Raw genomic sequence first — 9,083 nt, forward strand, 5'->3', positions numbered from 1 at the left:
GAAAATATCCAAGCGTGACACGACAATAGCTCTGTCTAGGGCTAAAGTAAATACTATTACCGACCTTGTCTCAAAGGCTTTGCGTGACAGAAAGATAGACGACGTAGAATTCTCGCTTATCTTAGCCGAAGAAGACAAATACGAGAAACTAAAGACGGACATAAGGAATAAAAAAACAGTCGTAAAAGATCTTTCCGAGGAATCTCGCAAAAAGAAAGAAGAGCTTCAAAGAAAGCTTGCACAGTAAATATCGTGACAGGATTCTATTTACATATCGAACGTCAGTCTAGAAATTATGCAGATTAAATATAATATTTTTCACTTACATAAGCGTCCAGATGTGTCTGGCGTTCGCTTGTGATCGTGGGACTTTGGAGCTGGGGAGGCCTAAAGTCCCGAGTTCAAGCCTCGCTGTAGACGCATTTGGACCGGTTGCTGTGAGTGAAAAAAAAGCCTCCCCCACTCACAGCAGCCGTGGGGGGAGGGGTAGAAAGTGCGATTCAACCCCGCGATGGGGGGTTTCGTGAGGAAAAGTTGGAAAAGTCAGGGGGTGTCTCGGGACGCTGTCCGGAGTTCACCCTCTGGTGGGTCGTAAGAAAGATATATGTGTATGTACTAGAGGGCCTCTGGCGCGGGATGAAATAAGCCCCGTAAGCCCAAAATGCAAAAAACCCCACTGGGGATAGCTTGGTGTTCTGCGCGATGCATTCCCCAGTGGGGTTTCTGGCAACGCCAGTTTTGCATTTTTATTTTCTCGGAATCCATCCTAACAGGGGGTGGTTGGGGTCTATTTTGTAAAATATTTCGTAGATTACGTCAGGGTAATAAGGAATATCCTTATCCAGCCGACAAAACATCCACTCGGCTTTTGTCATATCAGAAACCTCAGGAATAGACTTACCGGTAATTTCAGACAAAAGATAGGGAATACTTTTATAATATTTCCCTAGTTTTAATTTTTTCAATGTCTTCCTTAAGCTTTGCGGGGTTGTCTCTTCTAAGTGGTCTATGATTTTCTTCTTTACTTCGTTGTTTAAATATACCGGTCGATAACCTTGGATATGACTCATCCAGTCCCTAAAGTATTTTATTCTTTTGTATGGGGTCTTCGTACGACCTCCATTGGCGTAATATTGCTCTTTGGTAGCATTTGGTACGGCATTACGAATATTCTTACCACACTCGTAACACTGTGCTGACGTGTCGTCTTCTATTTGCATTTTCTTACCACAACACCAAAAGGGTTCTGGCTTAGGTACGATAACTTTAGGTCTTAGACAAATTATGCAAAAGTCGTTAACGAACTTCTTACATTCTTCGCACTCCATATATAGACTAACATATTTAAGTGCGCTGTTGCCCTCAACCACACTTGGAGTGGGGGGTCGTCCGTAGGTGGATTTTTGACACGGATCTTGCCCGTGTTGAGATTGCGCTGGAACCCCCATTCCCTATACTACTGCTTTAGTATACGTGTCAATCCTTTACCGGCTAAAGTAAAAACTTACCTCCTTTCGATTTAGTAGAATCAAACAATGGGACTTTCAGAATCAGGTAACTTTGAAGTGAAATTGATCTTGTTTTCTTTTTTTTGTTCTTGAATGCTTTCAGAATGCGTACTAGAATGCTTACTAGTGGTTGATGTGGCTTCAACTGAATTACATTACAATTGCTATAGAGCTTATCATTAAAAATTAACGAGAAAAAGGATGTCACAAAAAATAATATTAAATAAATAGAACTTGAAGTTGTTGAACGAGTCATGCTACACGAAACATTTCTGTGCAGAATCTTGACTGATATCCTGGCTTCTATCGATTAGTAAAACTTTCTAAACGAGTTCATTCAAATGGTGAAAAAGGAGTATGTATATTTTGTAATTGGTAGTGTCTAGGTATCAACTATGACATTAAGCGTCAAGCAGCGCATTATACACGAAGAAAACCAGCTGGCTTCTTAAATTTCAATTAAAGTCTGGTTGAAAAGAATTCGAACACTGAATGAAATGAAAATTGGAATAAGTGACCTGAACTGAAAGTGTCATTTCCTTGGAAATTCAAATATTCAAATCTGGATTCATAAAGTTACCCCTAACAATCCAAATTCAAATGTTCAAACTTTTGCAAAAATATTCAAAAATATTCACCAAATATACACCAAATATTCAAAAATTCAATAATTAAGTAAAACAAGTACTATGATTGCTTTGGACTACAACATTATACACTTTATGTCTAGTCGCGAGGGAAATAGTTAGTTTTGTTTTCCCGAGAGTCTCGAATTTAAAGCATAGAATCTCGGAAGTTAATCCGAGAAAACTATGGAAGACACAGGTATTCGGACTCAAGCATAAGAACACAGTGGTTTTTGGTGCGTAAAATATAAAGGCATGCGCGAGGATGTTAATAGGTCTAGAGCACGAGGATATGGAGGGGAAGGAGTTTCGTACGTGTATTATAGATAGGAAGAGATATAGGAAATCGGTAGCAGCGATAATATAAAGGGGGAAATAATATATAATGAGGAAAATATGTGATTTATAGGGGTAAATCTAAAAACAGCGTGGGGAATAGGGGAAATACGCACTGCATGGCGATGGCACGTGTAGGCTACGTGTGGAGGGGGCGGTGTTGATGATGTATCGAAAAATGATTTGCTTGTAAAAGAGTCTTGAAACACGTCGATTTTCTTGGCGCTATATTGCATCTTCACCCCTGACGATAGATGCATGATAGGGCGCTAGGCCTGAACACACATACACTTTCGGTTCTACCTACATATGAGCTCATCATACAAACTTACAAGCAACTTATTTTTCTAACTAATTTCCCGAGGGACCAGACATTAAGTGTTTTGTTATATAGCAATTGAGAAATATTGAGAAGTCCGTTTACGAAATAAGAACTTTATTTAGCAAGCTAAAATGCATGAAAACTGACCATGATTTTACAAATACAACTCACATACGGTCTTCTATTTCTCGACCAAAAAGCGAGGAAAGTAGCAACATCATTTTTAGTCGCTTTTTTGTATTTTCCGAATCCTTTTTCTCAATTAAAGTCTGTAATTTCTCTGTAGAAACACTGGAAAATCTCTATTATTTCGCTTCGAGCTCCATTTGTACGTGCTGAAAATTCAAGCAAAATATCTGCTCCCGCTCCGTTGTTTTTGATTGGTGCAAAATACCACGCCGTCAGCGATTTTCACGTTCTGATCACGTGCACATGTTTATTTTCCCGATTATTGTCATGTACAACTTATTTTCTGACCGGGAAATAAGAAATGAAATGAAATGAAATGAAATGAAATGAAATGAAACGAAATGAAATGAAATGAAATGAAATGAAATGAAATGAAATGAAATGAAATGAAATGAAATGAAATGAAATGAAATGAAATGAAATGAAATGAAATGAAATGAAATGAAATGAAATGAAATGAAATGAAATGAAATGAAATGAAATGAAATGAAATGAAATGAAATGAAATGAAATGAAATGAAATGAAATGAAATGAAATGAAATGAAATGAAATGAAATGAAATGAAATGAAATGAAATGAAATGAAATGAAATGAAATGAAATGAAATGAAATGAAATGAAATGAAATGAAATGAAATGAAATGAAATGAAATGAAATGAAATGAAATGAAATGAAATGAAATGAAATGAAATGAAATGAAATGAAATGAAATGAAATGAAATGAAATGAAATGAAATGAAATGAAATGAAATGAAATGAAAGGAAATGAAATGAAATGAAATGAAATGAAATGAAATGAAATGAAATGAAATGAAATGAAATGAAATGAAATGAAATGAAATGAAATGAAATGAAATGAAATGAAATGAAATGAAATGAAATGAAATGAAATGAAATGAAATGAAATGAAATGAAATGAAATGAAATGAAATGAAATGAAATGAAATAAGGCGAGGCGAGGCGTGGCGAGGTGAGGTGAGGTGAGGTGAGATGAGATAAAATAAGATAAGATAAGATAAGATAAAACAAGATAAAATAAAATAAAATAAAATAAAAGTAATATAAAATAAAATAAGCTCCCATCGTGTTTATATCACAGTAGATAGACACAAGCGGACGTTTTATATCGCTTTTATAAAACATTTTTTAAATGATTTCGCGCGAGCATTTCTCTGTCCTCTGATATAAACACGGTAGCCAGCCAATCAGCGTGTGCGTTACATCTCAAATATTTTATAACAATTATTATTATTATATACATTTTACTAAATAAAATTGATTGGTCGAGAGCACCCAGGCAATCCCTGTTATAGATTTTCTTACAGATAATACATTTATCATGTCAAGGTCATTCAAGAACCAGTTTTTGTTCCAAAGACCGAAGAAAAGCGCAAGTATTTGTGTTGACAAGATTTGCTATGGCAACATTGTAGTTGGTGAACGGATGCTTGGAGAGAAAATGAAGGTTATCTCCGAAGAAGCAAAACTTTCGAAGATGTATACCAATCACTCTATTAGAGATGCATCTCTAACCATCCTGGATAAGACTGGTTTTGAAGCACGCCACATCATGTCGGTATGGTAAGTGGTTATAAAAGCGAGATCAGCCTGAGAAGCTACTGTCAAACAGACATAAACACAAAAAGAAAAATGTCAGAAACCATCACTGCTGCATCACTTGGGACTGACTCTACTAGTGTAAATACTGGCGTAGCTGCAAGTAGAGAAACTCTTAACTTATTGCCATTGTATACTCTTTTTCATTCACACCGGCGACATTGTTGTTGTTGTTAATAATGTTTATATTCATTACGCGTATTTATATCCAGAATTATGTACAAAAACAATTATTTAAGGAATCCTTATCTTTTTTTCTTATATTTTATGAAGAATTCTTCAAATATTTCTGTATTAAAAACTTGGCGTTTTTCACGCGACATCATGGCGTTCATAATTCTTGTCTCTATCATTTAAGAGGATTTTTTTTCAATAATGAGCAATAATGGCAAAAAGCGCCAAAAACTAGACTTTCGTATGAATTTTGATCCCAATTTTCGTTTTGGGTTAACACTCAAAACCTTTTTTAAACAGTTAGAAACTGATGTATATTATGATAAAATGACTGTTTGAAGCGGTATTTTCCAGGGCGCTTATTAGGTAGGGCGGCGAAACGGGCTGGCCGAGCAAAAAATGTGTGATGCGGGGGACTGGGAACGAGTTTCCTTTAGTTTTCGGCCAAATCGGTCAAACTATGAGGGCGGGCAATAGTTTGGAGCCTATTTTGTGCAAATTTGACCACAATTTTCTTGAAATACGATACCGATGATGATAACCATTAACCTGAACAGGACGATTAAATGATTCAAGGAAAGGACATGGATAAGAAAGAAGGATTCTTTCTCACAAACGTTACAAAACATTCCCTTTCTTTCTTATTGGAGACATTGAGTCATCCAGAATCGAACATCATTGAATATGAAAGAACATGAAAGATTCCTGAAACAGTGACCAACAATGCGTCCAAGGAATCCCTCATTTTCTTTCTTGCTTTAATTCTGTTTGCACGATCTGAAAATTGATTCTTATCAGTCATATTTGCCCACTGTACTAAGATAGTGTTGTAAATTTCACATAGACGTACACAAAAATCACACAGTTAGCAAATTTAAAAAAATCGTAACAACTTTATATCATAATATATCAATTCAAAAATCTACCATTTGAAAGATGATTTTTCATAATATAGCATATATGAATCTTGGAGAGGTGCTTTAAGTTTTTATTGGAAAGCAGTCCGTTGAAGATTCCTTAACACGCTTCTTACGTCTTTTTCTACTCTATTTAATCGTTACCTCAGCAGTTTACGAAAAAAATCGAAACTTTTATTCATATGAGAATACTTCGAAAAGACAAAATCTACTCCATGTATCATCACTAAAAGTGATTTACTAGAAGGATTTGAACATTAAACCTTGAATGCCGCAATTTTTGAAACATTTGCCTCCGATGATAGCAGACGAGCGGGACAAGAGTAGCGGCGCGGAGCGTGAAAACGTGACTAGTTCCCAGTCCCCCTCCGCATCACACGTCGAACAAAGACAATGACCAGTGGTTTCGCCGCCCTACCTAATTAGCGCCCTGGTATTTTCAATTGTACAAAGATGTTTTGTTGCATTTGTGTTAGAGATTGTTGCTTTGTAAGGCTTTTTTAAAGGAAATATATGGGAAATACGCAAATGAAGGCCTAAACCTCATTTTCGAATAAAAGTTTTGCTTTGGGTTAACACTTTGATTCCACTTTCATCGGTCATCTCTCAGTGTCATCTCCACTTCCAAACAAGTTAAACTTTCCGAATAACGAGATTTTAGCCTTGCACAAAAGCGGTTTCTTCGTCAAAAAATAGTTTTTGGCGCTCACGGCTTGAATACGAAAAGAATTCTCTCTTATTGTTCATGTTAATGTTTTTGAAGTATACAAAATGTATAAAGCAATTATTGAATTCGGCCTTTGTTATCGCATAATATCGTAAATTATCAAGAACTCGGCTGTGTTTAATATCTAACACAGCTTTGGTCTTGATAATTTACATATCATGCTCAACCTCATCCAATAATTGCTTATTAATATTTATTGAGTATCCACAGGCAATGTTCCGAGGTAGGCTGGTACACATTGTACGGTCTTCTTTATCATTTATTATGACTGTACCATTGCTACCTAATCTACAATACATATCCATATTTTTTCATTTGTACGCTCGACTATTGTACCCCTTACCCTCGTCAATCCTATACAGAACTACATGAGATGTACATTAAACGTAGTAACATCGCTAACATTGACTTATTACTTTCGTTCTTCGCACAAAACGGCTGTCACACGATTTTCCACAATGTCTATGCGAGTATCTTTAAAAATACATAAAAAAATAGTTGGGTAACGATAAATTTTAGTTCACCCATCCAGGAACTATTTTCCCCCAAACGTGCTTGGCTCAGAGTCTTGGAATCCAAGGTTTTTTCCACTGGGCTACGATTTCAGGAAATTAGCACAACAATAGCCATGAAAACAATGCACCAGATAGACTAGATTATTTTCCACTTCAAATCAACGTGCCAGTGCGTGGCAGAGTGCAAGGGATTAGAATGATTTTCATATGACCGTGAAAGAAAATAGACCATTTAGTTTGTAATAGTTGATAAAGAACAAAAGAAAATCATTGGTTTAGAGTCTACTACTAACTATTAGTTTGCCTATTCTTTCACGATCATATGAAAATCACTCTAGCTGTAGATATGGTCTGGGGGCCGGCTAGTCTCTCCCCTGATGCTTCGGCTAGAACACTATCCTGCGCAATCCGTACAACCAAGGGCAGAGGGACTTAATCGCCGTCATGTCCGAAGTCCATACGACGACCCAGTGGATGTCTCGGGTTCACAATATAACAATAGCATGCAGATGCAATCAGACTAGTGAAGAGACTAACAAACCCACGGGTTCCAGCTGCAACGAGAGTATGGTCTCCTAACAAGAAACTGATAAATGTTCTTTATCCATTACAGGTAATTGCGAGAACCTCCGGTGAGTAAAGATGTCAGCCAAGCCAACGCCCTTGACACTTGAAACGATTACTCCAGCCTATCAACTCGTTTCGTACAACGCATCAACATTAGAGCCATCCATCGCTGTTCCTGGTCGATTATCCAAACCCTCTTTCAATGCCTGGAAAAACACTGACACTGAACGTACTTATGAATCAAAAATAAACAGACAAATGAAACCAAACACAAATAGACCAGTTTCGAATTCCAAATTACCGCTGTGTTCCTTGATTACAGACTCATTTGCACAGGGTTAGCCTCGTATCAGTGTCTAAATATTCACAAATGCCAACGGTAAAGTAAAGAATGCCCAACTTCAACAATACAAACACTTTGAAACTCGACGGACCTTGACTGGAACACGTGAATAGGGGTCTATTGTAGCTGCTGTCAAAATGTTTCTGTCGTGACAAAATAAATCAATCTTTATATTGAACCAAATCCAGAGCTTGTCGTTCAAAACTATAAAAACTGTAATTTAAACACAAGTTCGACGGAGGGTCGACAAAAGGCACATGCAAACTTCGAACGTCACATGAGCCGAACCTAATTACATCAAAGAAGAACGAACTTAACTTGTTATCCATTCTTTCAATTAGGTTCTGCCCATGTTGAGTTCGACATTTGACCTGGGCCTAAGAGCTCACGTGCCAGCAAACGTTGAACTATCGTAATAAGTGCACGGGACTACGCACATCTTTTCACACATAGCTTTGTTAATTTAGTATCTGGGCTACGACATTACACCGGCCGCAATGGCGAAATCCAGTTCAAATCCCGCACAAGACTCAGAATCTCTTCTGACTCTTATAATTAGAAGCTGCATAAGTAGCTTGCTATACTGCGCAGATCAGCTCAATTAGAGGGTTGTTTCTCTTGGATTAATTCTAAAACATAAAAGTGGAGAATTTACAATCCATGACATATCAAGGACACTAAAAGTATTACTGCAAGCCATGTCATTCGCCGTTAGTTCTTGATTTATCGCCAGTTTGCATAAAATGTGATAAAAACACTAAATAAAAAGTAACAATAATTAATATTTTACAAGCTACTGGATAACAAAAAATATTCCACAAATTATTTTGTTTAAATGTTTGCTTTGAGCCCGTGGTATTGTTTTCGAAGTGGTCTTGGTACTGCGCATGCTTGCCAGGGGGGATTAGTGTTGGGGAGGTGGGGGAGTAGGCCGTTTTCACTACTTTTGTAAAATCCCTACGATGTGCATGATTCATTCACTATTTACATCACTTATGAATTTAGTCCAGCTCGTGTCTAATACGGTGCTTGCCGCGAAGTTGCTCCAGAGTCGTAATATCCGACTTGGCTTGTGGATGTTATGCTGGACTCGAACCTATTGAATAGGGTCGAAAGTAGTGCTTCAAACGTCGTACTTGCGACTGAATCAAGTTCATGGTTAGTTAGTCCGACGTTTGCCATAGGCCTAAGTATCTCAGCATGGCGGACTTAAAAATCTCATACTTAAAGCTAACTATATT

The 9,083-nt window shown here is 37.0% G+C and overlaps 1 long non-coding RNA gene across 2 annotated transcripts; it reads left to right on the forward strand.

The window, feature by feature from the left end:
* Positions 1–1,045: 1,045 nt before the first annotated feature.
* LOC148905324 (uncharacterized) lies at positions 1,046–8,025 on the forward strand. Of its 2 annotated transcripts, XR_016121778.1 has the most exons (3): positions 1,046–1,554; positions 4,330–4,563; positions 7,546–8,025. It is a non-coding gene; the product is annotated as an uncharacterized LOC148905324 (long non-coding RNA). The 2 variants fall into 2 exon arrangements; XR_016121777.1 differs by lacking the exon at positions 4,330–4,563.
* Positions 8,026–9,083: the final 1,058 nt, after the last annotated feature.

The sequence above is a fragment of the Actinia tenebrosa genome, unplaced genomic scaffold (assembly GCF_029948245.1).
Source record: "Actinia tenebrosa isolate PJP-AT-01 unplaced genomic scaffold, QUT_ActTen_1.0 PGA_scaffold7__59_contigs__length_16204524, whole genome shotgun sequence".
Lineage (NCBI taxonomy): Eukaryota > Metazoa > Cnidaria > Anthozoa > Actiniaria > Actiniidae > Actinia > Actinia tenebrosa.